The 24,706-nt window shown below is 37.5% G+C and overlaps 1 protein-coding gene across 3 annotated transcripts in view; it reads left to right on the top strand.

Moving 5' to 3' along the window:
• NKAIN2 (sodium/potassium transporting ATPase interacting 2) overlaps window positions 1–24,706 on the top strand; it is a 548,040-nt gene that overhangs the window by 39,307 nt on the left and 484,027 nt on the right. The window lies entirely within an intron of this gene.

The raw sequence follows: 24,706 nt of genomic DNA, 5'->3' as shown, positions 1-24,706 counted from the left end.
CCAGCCATACATGAGCTATGTTTCTCCCTGTTCATGATTTACATGCCTATGACTTGCCCATGGTTGCCAGGAAGCTAATGGTGTTGTCATCATTTCCTTCTGGGGTATATATGCACATATTCGCACTTTTATCAGCTTACTAAAAACCCAAGACAAAGAAATCTGAACCTGTTCACAGAATAGTGAGATTAAACCCAGTCCCCAGTAGATAACAAAAAAAATGTAATCAACCTGTTCAGGTACCTTAAGAGTCTTGAGGGGAAGGGCATAAGGTATAGATTGTTTAAAAAAGAGAAAGAATTTGGCTTCCTGTCACATTTAGAAGGCATTTTGAACTGTCATTAATGGTATTAATAGGTTTCATGATCAGCTGCAAAACTAACAATACAGGTTGCTGCACTGTGGAAAAAAGATAGTGATTAAGACATTCTAGAAAGGGTTATTCCCTTGTCTAAGTGTTAGGCTAGGAATAAAAAGAGAGGGAAATTTGAATTTATTTATTTATAAATTATGAACATTATCCACACTGGCAGTTATGTGTTTCACTTTATGTAAAGGTAGATTGGTTGCTAGTGGGTTCTTATTGCAGTTTTGTCACTCTAAGTTTTGTTTAGTGGTCCAGATCCTCTGGGATATTTTAGCTCTGATGACAGAAAGGTCTAGGGTACAATATCATCCAAGCTAGTTGTGAGTTTCCTGCTATGTACCCAGCAGCACTGAGTAGGCAATAAGTTGTGGTTTGGGAGTACCAGCAATAAATTTGCACAGACATTTTCTGTCAGAATGATTTTTACACAAAGATAATCTTCATCAGAACCATATAGAAGCACTCAGACTCTCTTACCCAGATACATCTTCCTGGGATAGCTGGTGTTGAAACACCTCCATAAGATATTAAACTCTACTGTGCTTAATTTAAAGCTTGGTCTCCCAGATGTCACAAAGGTGTTCAGATCTCAAGACTATTTGCTCTTCAGTATTGTTGTTGTCTTAGTTTAAGATTTTTGTTTTAGTTCCAGTGCTGAATGTAGAAAGATTTTGAAACCTTGATATTTTTGTGGGAGTAAAGCTCTGCTTCTCTCTCCATTCTGCATTTGCCAGCTGGTGCATGGCAGAGTGGTCCCAAAGCCGTACGTGCAACTTGCCAGTACAGATTTCGGCAGTCCTTCCCTTCTCTTGTGCCACCTGGAACATGGGGACAGCTCAGGATCTCTGCCAACACTGTTGTTAATGCTCTTGAAGAGGCATACAGTTTGTTAACTATGTTTCGAGATTGTTTGACAGTGGAAGGAGTTGTAAACACTACTAAGGGAAAGAAAATTATTTAAAAAAGAAGAAAAAGCAATGGTGTCATCATTCAAATTGACAGGGGAACAGCAATTTGCTTTTGAGCAAGGTACCTAGAATGTTTGTCACATCCTGCCTCAGGAAGGTGACAGTTCAGTTCTACATATGAAGTATTGAGGCATGGAAATATTTTACAAGGCTGCTTCATTTATTGGTGTGTTTTCACAAGCTTTCCAGGGAACTCTCAACCTTGGAGTGGGGAGGGCTTGCAGAATAGTGAACTTTTGACATAAAAACCTGTGCAGTGTTGCTGAACAGCACACAGAACTCTGTCTTCAGGTTTTGGCACTTGATAAATTTGTAAACATTCTGACGCAGCATCAGTATTGTGTATTTTTTTTTCTTGCTTTTTCTTTTTTGTCTGTGTGGGGGGCATGTTTTTTTGTTTTGTTTTGGTTTTGTTATTGTTGTTTGTTTTTTGGTGTTTTTTTAAGTGAATTGTGAAAACAAGATAAAAATCTTAAAAAATGGTGTGGGCTTCATCTTCCACTAGCAATGTGTAGAAGTGGAACCATTACAATTAGTAAGTCACATAAATTTGCCAGTTATGTTAATTCTGATCTTCATTTTCTTACCAAAATTCCTGTCATTAAACTCAAATTAGTTTCCTTAGGCTATTTCAAGTAAGACATGAGTGACTCATAGGCTTTGTAGGGATTCTATGCAGGACTTGATGTCACCTCCTGCAGAGAATAGAAGTTAGATAGCTAGATGACCTAAACAGGAACAGATGGAAACAACATTCAGTAGGTTGTAAGTTGGGTTCTTGGTCGTCAGATTGACAGAGGTTCAGATTATCATATGCACAAGGCAGCTAAGGTAGGAACTGGGTAGATCCTGTGAGAAACAGATGGTTAATTGTACCAGAATGTATTTCTTTAAGATCCTTTATTCAGTTTCATGTCTTCTGTTTTCTCTGTCTCCACTCCAAAATACCTACAATAGAATACATGAAGAAGTCAACAGCTTTTTTTTTTCTTTGTATTTCTGTCACATCAATCATGAATCTCAGGGATCTATATAAAATAAAAACAAGGCACATATGATTCCAGTGGAAGGTGACAATTTCCATTCTCTTCTTCAATTTTAAAGTTTGTGTTCCTTTAATTTACTAGACCTCTGATTTTTTCACATAGCATGCCCGGTGTCTGAAAACACCATCTTCTGCTTTTAGGAAGTTTATTGTACCAGTCGTTAGATATTTTCTTTTGAAAGAAAAATATTACATTTAAAAATCTTTTAGTCTAAATAAGCTGCTAGTAGTCATGGAAGGGTTTCACCCTCTTCCTCAACTGTCCATATCTGTAATTAGGACTGGGTTTGAAAACTAAATTATTCACTTTGGCATTTGTGTCAAATCATAGGGGTAATAAAGTAAAATAACTTTATCCTGCTAAGAGACATTGTCTCAGAAACAGTAGGTAGCCAGCAAAGAGGTGGTTAGACTACTGGAATGTGGAGTTGGGTGAAATTCTTGAGCCACATAGAATCACATGTGGTGATTACTGAGCTTAATGCTGCTGTGAGCATTATGGCATGAACCTCAGCAAGAAGGTTGGATGGGTAGTACTGTGGCAGACTCTGGGATCTGAGGTTAAAGGATCTGTAAGAAAAGTATCTCTATGGAACAAATACCGACTTCTGAGGAAAGCATGGGATTATGTGGCCAAACAGCTGACAACTATTATAGAAGACACAATTGATATGAAACCTGTACCTTATTCCTGATATGGAATGACCTATAAGAAAATGCTGCTCTTTTAAAAGAGAAATAGGAGCAAACACTTTAAACTGCTATATTACTCAGAGGTAAATGAGCTAGTGAGATATCATATATATTATGCAAGGAGTTTAATAGAAGTCTCATAACAATTTGTGTAACTTAGCAAGAGAATTTTTTCCCAGATGGAAAGATTATCCTCTAATCGTTATAAAAAGAAAAAAAAAAAGTGTGTGGGGATATGTCCAGGAACTGTGCAATAGACTATTGCACTGAGGTTACATGGTGTATACTTAGAACAGTTGTACCTAAGTAAACAAAGGTATGGCTTTCTGGCTCACACTCCAGAGATTTTTGTCTCTTCTGGATAAATCGTAGATGGTATTTGTGCATTGCTCTAAGCACGAGAGGAACTAAATGTCGTTTCTGGGAAATACTACAAGCAGAATGAGACATTAAGTAAAAAACAGGCTACAGAAACATTTGTAGTAGGACGATAAGGCAGTGCAACATCTCACCTTATGAAGACAAGAAATGCAGATTTGATAAATACAATGAGTTGCTTCTCATTCCCAAAACGAATGGTCCTTCCACTAAGTGATAGTACCCCACTGCATTTGCAGGGTGATTTTATACTACTAGGGGATTAAAAAAGGGTCAAATCCTTGATCCATAGAGAGAACACTAAAACAGCAATGTTATTGATTAAGACTACATTTCCTTTTCTCTTGACATCTTTGAAGTAATTGCTTGGAATAGATTTTTTTGAGAGTTCAACAAATTAAATATAACTGTCCTACACCTTAATAACACAAAAGTTATGACACAAACAAAAAAATAATAGAAATCACATATTTTTAGTGTCTCTCATCATATTGTCTAAACACAGCAGTGAAGTGAGAGATAAAGTTAAGATTTGTTAAACATGGAATGGTTCAAAGGATATTGCATGCATATGCCAAAGAACACATACTCTTCACAGTTTGTAGTGTAAGCATTCTAAGACATGCTCTTGATGTGCCAGTGTTAGGTATGCCAACCAGGAATGAGGCACTGCTGGACTTGCTACTCATAAAGAAAGAACACCTGCTTTGTAGTATCTCAGTTAATGATAGTCTTGGCTGAAGCAATCAGTATTGTGGAGTTTGGGATCCTGCTGAGCAGACTGAAGGTTAGTACTAAGACAAAGGTTTTAGATTAGAAGAACACATTTCAACTTGCTCAGAGCTCAGTTGGGAGGGATTCCGTGGGCAACTTCTGTGGAGGATAAAGGACCTAGCAATTGCTGGGAGTTTTTCAAGAACAGTCTCCTGGATGCACAAAACTAGTTAATCTTCTTTAAAGATAAGGGAAATCAGTGAAGGAAGAGACCCCCTTGGCTTAACTATGAGTTTCTGAGTCTGCTCAAAACCAAAATAGACGTGTACCAAAGGTAGAAAAGTGGATGAATAACTGTTGGGAACTGCAAGGACATTTCCAGGGAATGCAGAGATGCAGTTAGGAAAACAAAAACTTTTGAAATGAAATTGGGCAGAGGCGTCAAAAACTACAAGAAAGGGTTCTTCAGATGCATAAATAATAAGCTGAAATAGAAGGAAGATACCTGCTGTTAAACAGGAAAAGTGAATTAGTCACCAACAAGGCTGAAAAGGCAGAAGTTCTCAACACTTTCTTCTCTGTCTTTACAAACACTGTTGTGCCCCAGGCCTTGGGAACAAAAACCCTGGTTGATACAAACACAGACCCACCGTCAGTGAAGAAAGTTTGCATGGTAACTGTTACAGGAACTTAACCCCTACAAATCGATAGGCCCTGACATTATCCACTCGAGAATGTTAGGAGAGCTGGCTGACATCATTGTGAGGCTGTTGTCCATAATCTTTGAGAAGTCATAGATATCAAAGGATGTCCTAGAATACTAGAAGAAGGCTAATGTCAACCCCATCTACAAGAGGGGCTTAAAGGAAGATCCAGGAAATTATAAGCCCATCAGTCTTGCTTTGGTCTCTGGGAAAGTTATGGAACAAATCCTCCTGGGGTAATCACAAGTCAAATAAAACACGTGATTGGGAAAAGCCAGCATGAATTCACTAAGGGCAAATCTTACTTGACAAACCTGATCACCTTCTATGACAAACAAACCTGCTTGGTTGATGTGTGCCAAGCAGTGGACATTGTCTACCTGGATTTCTCCAAGGCTCTTGTTATGGTTTCTCACAGTTTCCTCCTAGAGAAACTGATGTGTTATGGTCTAGACAAGTGGTCTGTGTGGTGAGTGGGGAACTTGCTGACAGGCCATATCTAGATGGTGGTGGTATATGGCTTCTTTTCAAACTGGCAACCTGTCATGAGTGGTGTCCTCTAGGGGTCAATGTTGGGCCCAACACTTAACATCTTCATAAGTGACCTGAATGATTGGATCAAGTGTACCTTGGAGAAGATTGCTGATGATGCCAAACTGAGTGGGAAAGTGGGTACTTTGGAAGGGAGAGCCACACTGCAGGAAGACCTGGATAGGTTGGAAGAGTGGGCTATGAACTTATGAGCTTATGAAGTTCAACAAAGACAAATGTAAGGTCTTGCATCTGGGAAAACATAATCCAGGAGTGCAGCACAGGCTGGGATCTATCCAGCTGGGGAGCAGCTCTGTGGAAAGGGACTTGGTGTCCTGATGGGCAGCAGGCTCCATATGAGTGAACAGTGGGCTGTTGCAGCAAAGAAAGCCAATGGTCCGTGTTAGCAAGGACATCACCAGCAAAGACAAAGAACTCATTATCCCAGTCAGTGCTTATCAGGCCACACCTGGAATAGTGTGTTCAGTTTTGGTCCCTGTTATGAAAACAAACAAACAAACAAACAAAACAACAACAAAAAGGGCAGGCCAGAGAGGGTCCAGAGAAGGGCCACAAATATGATCAAAGGACTGGGAAGCTGCCCTATGAGGAAAGGCTGAGAGCACTGGGTTTGTTCAGCTTTGAGAAAATAAGGCTTAGGGAAGACTTTATCACCATGTTCCAGTATTTAAAGGCTGACTACAAAGAGGATGGAGATTCCCTTTTTACAAGGAATCACATGGAAAAGATGGGGCGTAATGGATACAAGTTATGCCTGGGGAGATTCTGACTGGACACTAGAAAGAAATTTTTCACAATAAGGACAACAAGACATTGGAGTAATTTCCTCAGGGAAGCAGTGGATTTGCCAACATTTTTAAGATTCAGCTGAACAGAGTGCTGGACCATCTTGTCCAAACTGCGATTTTGCCAAGAAAGGTTGGACCAGGTGATCTGTGAGGTCCCTTCCAACCTGGTGTTCTATGATTCTATGATTCTGTTGAACCAGCTGGAAAAGTTCCAACAAACCTTTGCCAGATTGCAAGCTTTACTGTATGGACTTTTCACTGTGAATTTTGTTACATTAAAAGAAAAAATGTTTCTAGTTGGTATTTCAGTAAGAGCTGACTAAATGGGGATAAAGTATGAAGCATACAACCAAAGTGTTAAAGGGCTTCTTTGTACCAATAACTTTGCCTGCTAACTTCCTGTCAGGAAAAACTGGTGCAGAAATGCTATTATTTTTACAGTTTTGGAGTAAAACCTATTTTTAAAGTAGCTTAGGTTTTTTGTTCAATTATTCTGTCAATGATATTAACACAGAGTCTTGATTATGTTTCTTGGTTAATTACTGCTTCAAAATGGGCAAGTGATGAGCATAAAACATCTTTGTACTAAATCCAGAGAGATGATTTTTCAGTAAGTGTAATTTTTCAGTGACATAACAATAGCTTTTCTTTAAAAGCTACTGTAATAAACACTTTCTGTGGCCTTTCCGTAAATGTCTCTTCTTTTAATTTTTGACAATCTTTTTCAGCAGTGATTTAAACAGAACTTTAACTACCAGGCAGAACGGGTTAAATTGAAACCTCCTGAAGCTGTCTGTGAGTTCATATTTTCTCAGCAAAATACTGTGGTTGAATCCCTACAGATTCTTTAGCTTTCATCTTACTGATGTGAATAGGAACCATATATTCTGGCTTCCAGCACAAATCACCAGAACATCTCTGTAGCTCCATGCAAACACCTGAAATATTCTCACAGTTTTCTAATACTTACAACAGGACATTAATAATTTTTTGCTCAGCATCACACTGAAAGTAGCTAAATGCAGATTTAGAAACAGAAGCCATTTCACAGCAGTACACCATTATAAATGGCTCACAAAGTTTCGTTTCTGCCATGCCTTGTTTGACTGTTTTCATACCTGTCAGTACCTCTTCCTTTTCTTCCCCATATGTTAATTCCCTAACTTCACTTAATTTCATGTACGGAAGTAAATTTCTACTGTTAATGTTCTCTCCATATCTACTTCCACCTGTTTGTGGATACGTGAATTTGAGAGTTTGACTTTCATAAAATTTTGCTTATAATATGCATTAGCAATCCATTAGCCTTAATCATTTGTTTAGCCCAAAATGGGTTTCCATTAGCACCCTTGTGGAAACTAAAATGGAAAAATGATTTGCTTATGAAAGGCAGAAAAGGAGAAATTCAGAGATATGAGTGCTTTCCTGATCTGTACGTCTTTCTGAGCAGCCAGCTGCAAAACAGGACTAAAATAAGTATGGTCATCAAAAAAAATCAGGATTGCAGACAACTCATGTTGTTATCCCACAGGACTCTGTCAAGTCTTCATTCTTTGATCCCAAAGTGATTTCTTATAGAATCATAAAGAGATATTCATGACATGAAAAATGTATTGGGTAACAAGCCAGTTGCTCTAGTTTAACTCTCTAACAATGTAGTTATTCCTTCACGGTCAATTGCCAAGTGAGTTACGATGATTGAAGGTGAATCAAGAATTTCCTTTAAGACAACGATTTACCAGTCTTTCAAAGGGTTTGGAATTCTTTTTCTTTTCATTCTCACACACTGCTTTTTTTGGGTTTTTTTGGTCATGTTATGTAAAATGCTTCAATACCATGGAGTTCACAGTCAAGGAGTGGAAAACATCTACCCTCAGGTATACTGTAGCCTAATGGTTTTCCTTTCTGAGGTCTATTATATTGTGATATCTACCTTTTCCTTTGCCTAATTTCCTGTTTTTATTCATCACCAAGCATCCTTTGTCAGAACTAGTCAGTGTACTTAGCCTGTGTACTCCTTTATCTTTACAAGGTATATTGAATGCATTTGTAGTAGTGCTTCCGTTTGCATCAGGAGTGTGCTTTTGAAATGAATCTCCTATTTGTTTTCAACTTCAGAGCTGGGGTTCAGAATGAGGATTTGAACCGAATCCCATTTGGATCAAACTAACCTAGGATTGCCAGGAACAAACCTCACTTGCTGTTGTTACGAAAGCAAACTCAGGCCTTGCGACAGGTTTAGGGCTATTTGAAAGTATAAACGTCTCAAATGTGTGGGCGTCAGGACCTGAGTGCTGTTTGCTCAGCAAATCTACTCCTGTTAGGCTTCACCACATGCTAGTGTAGATGGAGGCATTTAGTCCTGATTCCAGTCACACTACACCTAACAATGTCTTATGCAGAAGGATTTGTTCTTAGAGATTACACCTCTGATAGTTGTGTCTGGATTTCTGAATATCCCAAGTTAACATATATAAAATGTTCTTTTCGTTTTCTTGTTTACCTCATAAGTATTTTCAGTTTCTTCTCTGTATTCTTACTACTGTTATCTTTCTTCTGTGCATGTTATAGCTCTTCATGGTATTATAGATGCATTAGTTGTAAGGAGAAAGATTGCAGGGCTGTATCATGATATTGTGAAGGATCTACAGACATTATTGCTTTCCCCTCCTTTAAGTCATTATAAACTTTTTTCTCTTTTGTCTTTCATTAATATTCTTAGCATCTCTACTGTAGGTTAGAACTGGAACTCAAGAAAATTACATTCTAGGTCAGGCTGTACCATGTGCCTTGTGAATGACCTTGACCATATCATTTACTGCCCTATATGGCTGTTTCTGAATCTCTGAGAGAAATAAATATTTTTTGCCAAAATTTATTAAATTTTGAGATCTATAAATTAATGTGCAGACAAAACCTTGATGTCTTACTTACTAGTGATTTTCAACCACCTTGTTGAACATCTTAGTCTCCTAAAATGTAAGAAGATGTTTTATAGTATCCTGAGCAAATATGTAATACTAAAAGCAAAACCAAAAGAACAGGAAATGTAGGCATCATACTAGACTGTTGTATTTGGCTCACTCCTCTAATTTTTATTTCTTTCCTCTTCTGTGAGGATGGATTAGAGATATTACGTAATAAGAGAACAGTTCTGATAAGGCTTCAAAGAATAATATCAGACATTAGTATCATACAATAAAACTGTCTAGAAGAGGATTGCTACTTTGCTGAAGGAAATAGAAGTGGATGCTTCTTGGTCAGTAGGCTTGCCTCTATTAGCTCCAAGGGGGAGAGAGAAGTCTGTAGGCAGAAATGGTAGAAACATAATAGAAACATTGTCATCTATGTGAGTGTTTCCTGTGGGTTGTTTTGGTTGTTGTTGTGTTTTGTTTTGTTTTGTTTTGTTTAATGCATACTTTTTAAAGTTAATGACATATTTTAAGTCCATGCCTTTATCTCTGTGGTGAAGGTGGAGCTGACTGAAAATGTTACACAACTTAGACAATGCTAAAACAAAGCTGCTGATACTGGCAGAAAAAAAAAACAGTCTTTTTTTTTTTCTTTTTTTTTTTCTTTTTTTCCCCCAGGCAAAATTACTGGTACTGAAATAACATTTCAACAATAAAATATAAAAGTGATACACAGTGGGAGATCATTAAAAAGTATCCTGTCACTTGAATCAGACCATGTATTGTAATGCAGATTATATTGATTTGCTGCAGGTTTCAGATTGAAACTAGAGTTTCCCCCAAGTGAGCACAGGTACTAAGTCTCTTTGAATTATGGTGGCAAGCAGCAAGGTAGTTGGTACAATGTCTCTTACCAAAAACTTGAGATCAGAAGGTTATTAGCAGGAGGTTTTCAGACTTATTTTTGAAAGCTCAATAAATTATTAACAAACTATATTCATACTATTTGCAGGAGTGCTGATGGATAATTTTTTACAAAAACAGCAGAGCTGTGCTGTGCCTTTACTTTTGTTGGAAAGTAGGATATTATTCATGTTGTTATTTTCAAAGATTAAGAGACATTATCTCAGGTAGAGGCGAGATACCCTTTTGCAAGATCTAAATTCAAATCTTCCGCATTATGGCTCCCTGCAATTACCAGGGCTGTAAGAACATTCCTTGTAGTTACTTTTTGAAAATGTCCTAGCTTTATCAGTTTTACCTTTGATAGATACCGTATCTCACATCCTCAAAAGATGTGAGCAGGAATAGGAAACGCCAGAACAGAAAGGCATATCAAGACTATAGATTAGGCTGCTGGAATTACCCTCTCAAATGATCCGCTGTGACATTTGAAAGTATCAAATGGGATAGCAAACTTCTCAGAGTTAATCTGATCGTTCTGTGTCATGCAACATAGAGTTTTCTTCCCATTTAGGTGCCATGATCTCGCATTCATGTCGTGCCAGCTGAAGCCCATGGTAGCACAGTCTGTCCCAGTTTCCGTGACGATTTACAAAAAGTTCTGTACAGTGGCTAATATCCTGCTTTGGGGAGCTGATGGACAAATGGCTAAGTAAATCTGCTGCTGAAGGCCAGTAGCAAGAAGCCTGATTCAGTTACATTAAGGACTCTTTAGGTTACTCTACTAGTATGAAGCAACCTGACAGTCACAGGAATAACCCCTGTGTGCAAGGAGTAGCCTATAGCCAGAGCAGAGAGTGTAGTACTGTCTGAATCTGTTTACAGCCCCTAAACGGAGAGATACATCAAAGACTGAATTTTGGGAAGGGGAGGCGATTAAAGAGAGAATGAATCTAGGGCTGCACTGGCTGCCACTTTTGCAGCTTCAGACAAGGAGGGGTTGGGTGCTGAGGAGGACTGCAAGGAATCACAGCTTCAAGCAGAGCAGCCTGAGCTCCCACCAACTTTTCCTGCTGAGGACATGGTTTCAGCCTGTGTCAGAGTGCTGGAGTACAAAGTAGTGGTGATTCAATGCTCATCTTATCTCTTCAGCTCTTTCCTCTGTGGCAAAAATTGCATGTCTGAGAGCTGGGGCTAGGGCATGGAATAAGATCAGAATGGCTCAGTGGCTCGCGGTGGTACCTTTGAGGATCACAACACCAGTACTAAAATCTAGTGTAGATTTTCGTTGCTTTTCAAAGAAACTTCATTCAATTCCAGTTTTGCCTTGATGTATCGTATCAGATCTGCCAGATTGTTTTACACTAGATCTGGCTTTGAAAATATTATTTTACCATTTCTTTCCCTGAAAGACTTTCCAACTGAAGAACTGTGTTGTGATTTTATTTTTTAGCTTGATTTAGTACTCTGAAACATGCTCTCTCTTTATTCACATATTCTTGCTGTTATTGAATTTAGCCCTTGTAGAAGAATAGCCTTTCAGGCTGTGTGTCCGTATTGGAAAACAGATACGATGTGAGCATTTACTTTCCTTCCCTAGCATTACTCTGTCAGGATGTTCACCTTCCATCTGAAAGAGCCCTCCTTAATCATGAAGAATAGTTCTTTCTCAGAAATCTGTTTCATCGTGGCTATTTTTGCTGTGCCTGTTATGGTGGTACAAAGTTGTAGAGGTTGGATTTTTCTTGTGGCATTTTCTTCATTGAGTTTTGGACTGAGTCTGCTATCTTGTGTCAGATAAACTAATGAATATGGAACATGGTGCAGGCAGTTCAAATAATCCTACAACCTTAAGTAGCCAATTTCTGTCAGTTCCTGTAAAAATTATACCTTTTATAACTTTGGAAGGATTTCTTATTCTAAAAATGTAGCTGAGCTATACCTCCATATTGTGCCAGAACTTCAGCTGAATGTGTGTTCCTTTGTACTAATACAGTGATTTTGCATAATTTGTGGATTTCTAAAGGGAGGGAGGGGAGATGTCAGACCAGGTGCAAGTCTGAAAGCTTTTCAATATTGTAGAATTACTGGTATTTCAGTACAAGTAACTGAACATTGATTGAAAGGAAGTCCAAAAGGATTACAGGAAGAACAAAATCTAAATGGTGGACCTCAAGGTAATAGGTTTGTTCTTAAGTGGTGTAAATTTTTGTGGCTATAATGACATCTGTTAGGTTACACCTTCATAAAGCTTTTCATCTGAAAAGCTTTTTCTCTTAGATTATGCAATTTCCTGCAAACACAACTGAGAGAGAACTAATACTATTTGAAAATGAGCATTTGTGATTTTGACTTGTCTTCTTGTATGTGATATCTTGTGTCTCTGTTTGTTTCACATTGTTTTTATTTTCCCCGATGTTCAATCTCTGCTGGAGGAATATTGTAGCTCTTTCCCGCTTTTCAGTAGATCGGTGTCTTTACCAAATGTTAGACATTCAACACACTGTGGGATCATGCCAAAAGTAATCATTGCCTTTTTCAGTGTTTGGATCCCAGATTTCAATTAATTGCTGTTATGTTATTTATTGCTGTCTTTTAGAAGACTTAGTAATACATTTGTACCATGCTGTAGCACTTCTGGAGTAGAGCTAAATTAGTGGCAAATTCATGGAAGTGAGCTAACTGGCAAGAGAGCTAACTGGCAAGAGAAACCACTGAATTTATCAGTTTGAATTACAGCTTAGGAAGGATTGTTCAATGTGGAGTTCATACATACCATATTTAGATGTGCCAGTAGAACAAATGGCATTAGGGATTTTTGTTCAGTACTTCTCTGATGTTTAAAAAGGTCAATGTGATCTGCACAGTTAAAGGTATAAATTCATTTCTGTAATCGGTGTATTTTTTGTTCTAAGCTCTCACTCCTGATAGTGTGTAAGTACATTGAGAAAGAAGCTCATTTTTTAAATTAAGGTTTTCCTGCAACGTCTTCGTGTCATCTGGGATCACATTTGCCATCTGAACTGATATTCTTTTCACCCAGCAAATGCTAAAATCTAGTCATCTTGCCCTAAATGACTCACTCTCTCCTTTTATGCAGCGGAGAGAAATAGCTTACATCAAGTGAGGGCAAATATCTCACATCCTTACGACGAAATGAAGCACACTTCAGAGGTGCTTATTTCTCTCCATTGATTATGGAAGATCCTCGTCCAGAGCAAAGCTAGTCTTTGATAACCCATCAATGCCTAACTTAGACAGAATTGATTCTGCTCTTGATTCTTACTTCCAAGTTCATAATGTGTTGCCGAATCTTCTCAGAAGAATTAAACCACACAACCAAATTGCAGTATCTATCTATCTATCTATCTATCTATCTATCTATCTATCTATCTATCTAAACACTAAAAAACATTCAACCAGGAATTGAAAAACACTTTCTTATCTGGAGGTTAGGCATGTCCCTCATTTGAACTCTTTCATAAAAAATGTATGATTAAGCTCTGTGTTTTGGAAGAAGCCTTCAACAAATGATATTCTTGAATCGCGTAAGCTGCACCATTTTACTGTAAGAACATCTTACTAAAGTGAAAGAACTGAAAGGAAGGGGTAAACTAAGACCTGAGAACTTAACATGATTTAGCTGTTGGGTCAGTAGGTTAGATTCAAGAGATTTAGGGAGCCTTCATAAGCTGGAAACCAACATAATAAAAAGGAAAACCAAAAACAGTCAGTGCAGTCACAGTGACATATCTCACTAATGACCTTTTAATGAAAGATTCTGGAAGAGAGTTTGTAGTTCTTTTATTCTTTCAGTTTAAAGTGTTAACTGGTTAAATTTTGTGAAATGGTTTTACACTCAACAGAAGTTTTGCTCTTGTGATGACCTGGTGTTTTAAAAGGAATATTTTTAATTAACAAAGCAAGGGATACAATTTATCAGCTTAGGGCAGAGGTACTAAAGCTGCTTTCTAAAGACGAAGTCTATATTGAGGAAGAAATTAAGCAGCCTTATGTACACTTATACATGTTTTTTGAAATGTAGAGGTATGAGAAGTATGAAAGACACCTTTACTAGGAGTACTTTTACCTTAGGAGCTGGACTCAATGATCCTTGTTGGAAACTCGGGAAATTCTATGATTCTACTTCCCTAATGTATTCTGACAGTTAAAATTGCTTGACCCTGAGAAATCCAGACTTGCTTATTTGTTCACTGACTAAGCTTAAGATGTTCTTTTATTTGGGACTCATAAAACAATCTGCATATTGATAAATGGGTAGTGCATTTTCACATTTGCTTTCTATAAATAAACAAGGAAATCAGCATTTAAATATGGTAATAGCAGAACAAAAAATTTTACAATGACTTATTTTTCTACATTCCATGTCTCTTTTGTTGCAGTAATTGTACACCACATTGCTTTTAGTTATATAGACAATGAAGTCTGTTCATTTATGTCTTGGAAGCCATCACTGTGTTTGATGTTCCACCTCTACTGGAAGAGTGCCCTTCTAGCATTAACCAAAGGAAGTTTTCACACTTTTTTTCATACCAAAATTAGTTCTTCATTTTTTCACATGCAGAATATGCTTTTAATACTGCCAGTAGCCAACTGGAATAATGCCCTCACCTTCAATTCCAGAAAAGTAAGAACCTCACTATCACCAGCCCCGCTCCCAGCCCCCTGCAAAAAACACAGCTGCCACAACCAAAAATGTAGTTGACAACCAAAGAATCAGTCTTGTCAACTTCATTTGTATTTAAAAGGAGTTGATAGAGATCTCTGTGCAGGGTTATGAAATTCTACAACTTTCCTTGGTTTTTTTGTTATCTTCTGTACAAATACTCTGGAGTTCATCTTCCCTGTCTTGCCAAAGTTGTAAAGTTGGTGATAGTAGCAAGATCAACCAGAATAGAGAGTTGAAAAAAAAAAAAAAAGGGAAAAAAAACCCCACAAATGAACTAAGAATAGCAAAGCAATCCAGCATAAGCATATTGACAAACTCTACATGACATGGGTTGGATTGAAGCTTCATGCAATGCTGAAGTGTTTCTTGTTTGGTGAGTGGAAGCCATTTCAGTGCTGCTTCATTGTCTCAGTTACTAAAAGAGTTCTGAACTGCAACCCTAATCATAAAAGCAATGCTTAGTGACAGATTTGAAGTTGATGAAATGTTTATTTACTTTATAGGGCACAAAAAGAAGTTGTGTAAGTGGCTATCAATTAGCCCAAAGGGCTCTAAAGGTACACCAACCACAGGAAAGCAAGCAAAAGGAGAATGCTAGATGGAAAAGGGAGAAGGCAGTGTCAGCCTTCCTTCAGTATTTCCTACTCTTCCGTACAGTTCTCTATTGCTTTTTTTTTTTTTTAACCACTTTTGAGGTCTCCTGTGACATCTTCATACTCATACCTATGTAGCTTTTACCAATATTTACTTATTCCTTTGCTTTAGGCCTAGAACTTTGCTTTTAATGTCCCCTGTTGCAGTATAAACAGCACAGATTGCTCAGTTTTGGGAGAGGACTTCAGGCATGACAACAGGCAGAATTTGAACTCTCTCTTTGAACTGTCTCTTTTAGGAAATGCATCACCTATAAAAGAGCTAAAAAATATAATGATTGATTTATTCAGAAGAGATATAACTGATTCATAGGCACTCTTCTGCACCATTCAGAAAGCAGCTGTCAGACCAAATAAAAATACATGATAAAACAAACTAATCTTTTTAATTGATTTTAATCTAGCTTCATCCAGACATAAAATGCTCCCCATTGATGATATGGCAAATAGTGTGAATGCAATTAGTTAGCAATTCAATGTGCCTTCCAGAAAACAGTCTCCAGACTTTCCTGGAAATAACTTTCTTCTGTCGTAATAAACAAAAGGGTTTTTTGAGATGCATGAAACCACCAGGTTTTAGAATCTCTTCAGATCTGTATTCTGAAAATGTGTATGGTCTTTCTGAAACTAATACAAAAGCTTTGGTGGGTGAGGCAATGGATGCTGGCTTTAAAGGGAAATAAATAACCATGGCATGTCCTAGCATGTGGACACTTTTCTAAAAACATTTATATACCATGTTTTTATCTTTTGCCAATCAGAGTGCTCTCCGGATCCATAACAACTTTTTCCACATTGTCTTAAATGTACATTTACCATGATTTTGAGATAGCATTCTCTTTATATTTCTAGTTTTGTAGTATTTTGTGATGAAAAGGAAAAATGTATTACAATTGCTCACTAAAAAAAAAAAACCCAAAACCACAAGTGGTAATCAGTCCATTAGTGTACCGCATGTACCTAAGTGATTCTAGGGCATCTTCTGGTAAAAGGGAAAGTCTTCACTGAACTTTTTTGCTGATAATGATCTCAGATTGATTACACAGATTATTCTTTTGGCATTGGATTACAGGCTCGTTTTAAGCATCCTCAGCCATATGAAGTCCCTGGCCTCAGCCACTGTGCAACCCTGCAGTAGTTGTTTGCTCTGGATGATGCACAGATTATTTGCTGCATATTCAGGCAAAAAAGTCACATTCTCTTCTCTGTTTGAGTCAATCTGCCAGGGCAAAGAAACCAGAAATCAGATAAATTTTACTGTGTGGATGTGGGACCAGCAGAGGCAGATTTCATTTCACTCTCTTTCAGAACAGCGCCAGAGGAATGTGAAGAGGCATGTGGCAGGAACTTGTCAACCTGCAACTCATCCTATGGCTGTTAAAACATCTGGTGAAAATGAGACCTAATGTGATCTGTGAGAGCTTAGGAGCTGATCCTGATCAGGGAGTTGCAAGGAATAGCCTTACCCTTGTCTCAAGCATAGCTCGAATAAGTGCGGTGTCACAATATTCAAAGTTAAGAAAATGTGGATCACTTAAATATTTTTTTTCTATTACTTGATTCATTAAGATGAGACTGTGCACTCCGGTTAAATTGATTGATTCTTGAGACCAGTTTTACTGCTCCCACAGCCTCTGTTCGAGCAGTGTCACTTAGATGAATGGCCTGCTTAGGGAAAAAAAATTAAAAAAGGAGGGGAAAATTTCCTGTTATGATTCTGTGTAGATTTTGCATATTCTCGGTGACCTACATAATTATTTTCACCAGTTTATGCCTTTGTTATATATATAAAAACACTGGGATTTAGGCCTCTTTCTGAGAAGGAAACACTGCTAACAAAAGAGTAAATGTACTACCTCTGTTACAAGTGTCTTGCTGTAGCCATCTGAGGGGATAAAGTGAACTATATGTTCTCTTTAATTATAATTTTTTTAGGAGAAGAACACAGGTAGCACTCTTATAAGTCACAACTTAAAATACTAGCTCAAGTGTAGAAAACTGGCAGCTCCATATTCACTTAATGCTTTATATGACATGCCTGAATTCTCACTAGTTTCCTAGTGATCTCTACATAAATCGTATTTAGTGGGGAGAGAAACCCAGTTATTTTTGTTAAAAACTCTTTGGTTGAGAAAGTAACTGTACTTCTGCTGTGCATTGTAAACAAAAAAGATTGTTGTCACCAAGGCTACCTATAGGGGCTTATGATCTGAAAAGTGAGGAACCCATAGGTGAATCTCACTCCTAAAGTAATGGAACCTTCTAGCACATGCTGTCCATAGAGGGGTTGGATCTCAGGCCCTGATCACTTTTAGCCTAGAACAGGTCAGGGATGAAATGGGTAGATTCTCCTGAATAACTGAGCTACACACGTAATGTGTTGTAGTGACCCCTGGAGTACAGATTACCAGTCTGTGTAGAAAAAATAAACAAACTTGCTATTAAAGAAGGCAGAAATAAAAACAGGCTCTAAGATTATGCTCTCATTTTATTGAGAATTTTTGGGTCACAAGATCCTACAGCATATCCATAGTCTTCCTTGATAGAAAGGAACCTCTTCAGGTACCTTCTTGAAAGTGTGATTTTAATACAAAGTTTTACAGGTTTTCAAGAATACATTCAGATTTAGCCCTTTCAAGGAGAGGGAAAATAGTACAGGCTGTTTATAACTTCTTCCAAGTAAGCTGTGACTGAAAGAAGTGTCTTTCAGAGATCCTTTATTTTTTTTTTTTTTTTTAGTATGGGAGTTTCCTTACTGCAGGCTGCATTACAGTAGATCAATCCCTATTGTATGATTCAACCTACCCTACATGTGTGCACAAACACAAAAGGATATTGAAATTCCAGCACGATACCCAGAAGTTCATTGAAATGACAGTAACTGATACCTCTAAAATGATAGTGGTAGTAGATTGTGTTAGACTGTCATGTTGCCAGGAATATTTTCTTAGGAATGAACACTGACACAAGAACTCAAACAATACATAACTTGTCTAATAGTACTTTATCACATTAATACTAAGTTTCTTGAAAGCCAGTGCTGATGTATCTATATACTGCCCTGCTCTATAACCACATTCTATCTAAAACCACTTTCGTTCCGGGATTATGTTGAGAATTTTCTATAAACCTCCTTAAAGTTAATCTTCTTTTTTTTTTTTTTTTTGTTTTTAAACCATTATGTCTCATGGCACGTGTATGCCACTATGGAATAAAGTAGACAGTAAGGATGTGTAGTCGTGATAGGAAAGGAGGATATGTTACTTGGTATTGGAAACAATAAAACATGACACAACATGACTATCTTTCCTTTACTGTCTTCTCAGAACAGTGGAGTTTGATAAGGGGCAACCATGGGTTATTTTGAGGGTTAGTCATGATCTACTCATCCAAAAATGTAATACGCAAAAGGGTTCAGGAAATGGGGCTGGGAGCCCTTCAAGGATTCTAGAGTTACAGAAAGATCTGAGTGAGAAACAGTTGTTTGGCTTTTATAAAACAAAAGTACATTAAAAATAGTGCTGTCCAAAATTGGGATAAAATAAACAATACTCTTTTCCACAGAACTAAACTGTTCTAGGTTTAAAGAAAATTACTTCTATAATATCATTTCAGTTTTGTGTACTTTTATGCTATAGATGAATTCCCTGAAACCCCACTCTCCCGAGTGTTTATTTAAATCAAAGATTGAGTTTTTCAATCCAAGAAACCATAAACAAAATTCTAGTTTTTTTTCTGGAGTTTCAAATGTCAGAACCTGGCTTTAAAAAAATGGCATTTTCTTTATGAAGATACTATGTAGCACCCGAGCTAGATTTGGAAACTCTGTATGAATCTGTTCTATGTTCATCTCAAATGACACATTAGACTCACTTTATCAGAAAACTCTGCCTCAGGTATTGGTACAATACTTTCATTTGTTAGAAAGATTAAGAGAACAGGTAACAACTTGACCAGGGAATCTGAGATGCAGGGGAGTAAACACTTGATGCCAGAAAACGAATTAGAGAGATAAGAATTCTTGTACTAGAAATTCTATATCTCTGGGCTTTTTCAGTTTAATAAATATAGACAGATATAACTTCAATGGTATTGATATTAATAAATGAAGACAATTGTATTCCAGTGTGTCAAAAGCTTGAAAGTCATTACCCTGTCCAAATAAGATAGCGACAAGAAAGGAGGGAAAAAAAAAAAAAAGTAGTTTTTGAAATACCTTGAAATGTTGAGGTGGCTCCAGGCACTGGACTTGTGTTATTCATTTCAGGAAGGAAGTTATTACCTATGCATCTGTTTAAAACACAAAATAGAAATAACAGGTTAGTTGTTACGCAGGATAAGGATTCAATAGCATAGTAGAAGATGAAACAAAATGAGAGGTTGCCTTAGAAGTCTCATGCTAGTGTCAAGGCTTGTTGTCACATGTAGCAGATTTACACAAAACTAATTCTTAGCAGTGTTTTTGCTTGTTTTATTTTCCCCTTTTCCTTCATGAGTTTGTTTTAATCTTTTTTTTTTTTTTTTTTTTTCCGGTGCTGTGAAGTACTCTTGTAAGGGTATATCACTTTCCTCTTGACATTATCTGCTGTTGCTGAAAGTTCTTATGTTTTCATGGAGACCCATTGTGTAGTGTTTACCTGTAGAAGATATATACTAATCCCCCTCCTGCAAATGTAGCTTTTTACATCCTTGAAAAACTCTCTGTAAAACAGGCAGATGCAAATATTGCAGAGAGGTGCCTGTGCAGAAAGAGGAGAGTGGAACCATGCCACCCCATAATATAGATTTGGCAGTGGCTATATAGCTGCTATGAAATTTTACACCACAAATGTGTTTGTGGAAGTTGTAAATTGGGAAAATAGCTGAGCTCAAGAAGAGGAAAAAGGTCATAATGAACAGTATGAAAGTGATAAAGACACTTCTCTTACTGTCTGATAACTTAGTCTCTGTTGATTCTGATATACTTAATGTGGGAGGGCAGAGGTGGCCGCATCTGTTCCTTCAAATGAGCAATGCAAAACCACTAAAGGTGAGTAGCTCTTGAGACAGAGAAAACTCAAGATTTATTGGTTGAGATGGCTTAAGATAAAGGGTTTGACAGCAGATCTCTCTTACCCCTCCCAACCTACTGTGTTTATTGAGTGGATGCTGTCCTGCTGTCATTCCAGCAACTTTCATCAGATTTCTGAGTTGCAATGAATTCTGCATTGCATATTCTGAACCTTTGTGAAATTATCTTGTTTTATCATCAGCTCTGAGGTTTGGTTTTGAGCCTATTCCTTTCTTGTCTTAGGAGTCTCTTAATCTCTGCTTTTACTGGAGCCTCCTAGTTCACTATGTTTCTCACCCATTCTGTTGGCTCCATCCTGCAATCAAACACATCCGCTCCAAGACAAGCATCCACTCCTATCCAGGAGGCTGCACACCTGTTCTCAGCAGAGTGTATGCGGTATACATGCTGCCTCTGGTGAAGGCACAAACCAGAAAGATGCCTTCCATTAGCCTCCCATCAGCCACCTGAGAAGTGGGTTAATGGGGCAGGAGAGGCAGCTGCGCTGTGAATTTGAGGAGCCTGGTGGTACCCAGAGTCAGAGTAGTTATAAGGAGAAGAACTGCAAGTGGAGTTATAGCCTGCTGTTGTGCCCAACATTTAGGAAGAGGTGGAGAGACAGAGATAACAGCAAGTAATTAAGGAGACAGATATGAAGGTCTGTTTCCTTTTGTAATATATAGTATCAATTGTTTGTGTTAAAGGCTTTTGGCTGTCATTCCACGCAGATTTATTGAGTGTAGGAGACCAAGCCTCCTGTTCCAAGTAATGGTGAATGATGAATGACTGTTTCCAGGTAAATTTTTCCTCCCTCAGATGACAACAGAAAGGACCAGAATGATGTGTATAGTCTGTCACTTGGTGATATGATTTTATTAAATAAAGACAGTAGTTCACCTATCTTTGAACAAGTAGCATATAATAAAATAACTGAAAAGAGTCTAAATAAAATGTTTCTCAGCTTGATTGCTGATTATCCAGCTCATTCACACTGATAAAAGCTTGGGAGGAAAAAAAAAAATCCCTGAAAAAGAGTAGAGCCAACCATCGTAGAATAAAAGATAGTATGATGAAAAAGAAATTTTGAGTGAACAAATTTACAATTGACCAAAGCATAGCTGCCATCTGTCCTTCAAATAAATGAGAATGCAGCTGCTCAATGATGTTACATTAGACTAATGTACCAAGGACTACAAGACTAAATGATGACATCTGAGTCATTTGGCATATATGAAGTAGACATTGAAATAAATCACTGTCCCGGAGCAAACATCTCTTTGAAAACAAATGATCCTGGCTCAGCATTTATTCTTGATCAGTTCCTTGTCTCCACCTCTGTTCTATAGTTTCAGCACCAATTGTGTAGCCACACACCATAAAACAGCACAAGAGTATGTGCCCCACACGGGCTGTGTAGATTAAGTGGCAGCACGATTCACTAAATGGCAAAGGGACTTAGTGAGTTAGTCAAAACCAGTATGAAAGGGAATGGGTCATTTTTAGCCATTTGACAGTTCTGGCTTTGTAAGTAGGTCACAGCATTGGAATATTAATGTAAAACAGTGCACTTAATTACTTGCAACAGCAAGATTGTAAAGAAAGGATTTGAACTATAGCTTCTGTATCTGCATTGAGTTCTATAAGCACAGAAAAGCAGATGATTGATTTCCTTTCTGGTTTTCTATTGTAAAGAAGCCAAAATCATTGCATCCAAAGCCCTTTTTATTTGGCTGTATAGACAGCAGCTATCATTTTATAATGCTTAGTCTTAATGGTTAAGTGGGAGATGTATTGTTGAGTGTATGCCTGTATAGTTGGTTTTGCTGCTACGTGGCTTTCTGAAAAGCAAATGGAAGTAATTTGAGAGAAAAAAGATGTCACAGAGAGAACCTGGCCTGGACTTCACTCAGAAACACAAACCTTGTTGAGAAGATAAAATCTGTGCTTTGAAAGATCTTGCTTTAAAATGCAAAACTTTCTCCCACATTGATGTCACCAATGAAGAGCTTATTTCACAGAGAGTTCTGCCTTTAATTGTAGGGCACTACATCACATTCCAGAAGATAAATGAACATGGAACAAATTTGTACTGGCTCTGTCAATAACTAATCTGACATCAGCAGTTTAGCTCTTGGACAAAGGGAGCTTTGCAATCCAGAGAAGATGACAAAAAGGCCTTTTCTTTGTGTTTAATTCAAATGGTAAATTTCTATCAGCTCAAGCACTACGTTATCAATTAAAAAGAAAAAAAAATATATAGGAAAGAAAATAAGCTGATGTTTGCTTCTTTTCCAGAACGTGCACACATGCAGTTTTACTGAGACCTTTACAAGCTGCTGTTGGCTAGTCGTGCACTCCTGAGGCTGTTTTATTATTGTTCACCCTTTCTGCAGAAAACAAAATACAGCAACTTATGCCATGACATTTTGTGACATTTCCAGATATGAACATCTGGGAAGTTTAGTGTGACAGTGACAGCAAAGCTGACAATGATTTTTCCAGTGCCACATACAGCCTGGGCATCTGCAGTCCTTTTCATTTTATTTTCCTCTCCTCTCCCTCCCTCCCTCTTTCTCCCACCCAAATGCTTAATACAGCTCTTCTCTATTTTGGCCTTGAAGATAGAATAATATCCCACATTTATTTCAAAGCTGTGCGTGAAGCATTGTACATCAAGTGCATCACAAAGCAGTTCAGAGCAGAAGGGAAGTGCATTCCAGCTAGCAAGAGGAGGCACAGCTGCACAAGTTGGTCTAATTGCAGACACTGGGTGGGTTTGATCATCAGATGTCTACTCTGCATAAAATGGAAGATAAACAGCTAAACATTAATTACTTCTATTATTGCATTTATATATTGAGATGAAAGGGGAAAAAAAAACCAACAAACCAACAACCCACACATCTTGGGTAGTAAGCTAAAGGGATAGAAGGGGAAAAAAAAAAAAAAAACCTCAACAAAAAAATGTCAAGCAGCGGCTGCATTTAAAATGTAAAATGTCTGGTTTCTATGAGGAAGAGTGCATTGGAGGAAGGTAACATTTTTATAAATGACTGAGACTTCAACACTAACATGGTTAGTTAATAAAATAATGTAAACCAAATCACAGTACAACAAAACTCTTTAGAAATGTTACCAGGACTATCTCAAATTAAAATGCCATTGGTAAACGATGGTATGGGATACTGTAGGGAGCTATAGCTAGCAAAAGACAGGGCTGTGTATGTTTGTGTTGGATTTAAGCAGTGCATCTAACAACCTGTGTAAAGGAGCAATTTTTTACTTGTGAAATTATGATTTACTGTGACCTAATGGTGTGAGGCACAAACACTTAGTCAAGATGTTGTTATGTCAACTTCACTTTGAACTTAAACTATTTATTTACCTTTTCTGGTCTCTCAGACATCTGCAGAAATTGTATTTTGCAAGGAACAGTCTTTTTGTTGCTTTGAGAGCCAATAGTAAGTGGCGTTAGTGAAAACAAAAATTGCACAACCTGTCTAGTGTGTTGTAGCATTTGCAGCCAAGACTGTGTGAAAGCCTCAGAAAATTGTAGCAAACAGGCCTTAAAATTACATAGTGCCTTTTAAAGATAATATCAAAGACTAATGACTCAAATAAATACCTCCTTATATTAAAGAATATTCAAATAGAAATTCAGTATCCACCTCAAGTTTTATGCTGTGAGAACATCTACTTCAGTACAGGGAGACAGCAAAATAGTTTGTTTGTAGTTATTTTTGTTTGGATTTATGGCATTCAAACACAGTTCAGTGTTTGGCTGTGTTTAGACATGATGCTGACCATACAGACATTTTCCCTGGAATGAGCAGCCTTGAAATATCCATAGTGTTGCTTTTTTTTTTAAAAAAAAAAAAAAAGTGCTAGGATGAAGAAAAAAAAAAGGTAAGGGGCAAAAGAAAAGAAGTAATGTCTATTAGGTGAGCATTTTGTTCATATCCTCTAGGAAAATTTATATATATATACATATATATATATATATATTTTTTTTTTTTTTTTTTTCCCCAGAATTGCTTTACTGGGAGAATGGAAACAGCTGTATCAAGTCCAGTCTACCTTTCTGTCTCAGAATGGACAATATTGCTAGAAACACTGTCAGCTGTCCCAAATGGAAAGTTATCTTCCTAGTTTTTATTATCAGAGATTTCCTGAAGCACAATTTTTTTTCTTCCTTGAAAAATACTGTATTTTCCCTTCTCTTCTTGAGAAAATCTCTCTAAAATACTCATTTGTTAGTATATTCCCTGAAGGTATATGCTAAAGGAGTG

The sequence above is a fragment of the Patagioenas fasciata genome, chromosome 3 (assembly GCF_037038585.1).
Source record: "Patagioenas fasciata isolate bPatFas1 chromosome 3, bPatFas1.hap1, whole genome shotgun sequence".
Classification (NCBI taxonomy): domain Eukaryota; kingdom Metazoa; phylum Chordata; class Aves; order Columbiformes; family Columbidae; genus Patagioenas; species Patagioenas fasciata.
The sequence above is the reverse complement of the archived record's forward strand: the minus strand, read 5'-3'. Positions and strand labels throughout refer to the sequence as shown.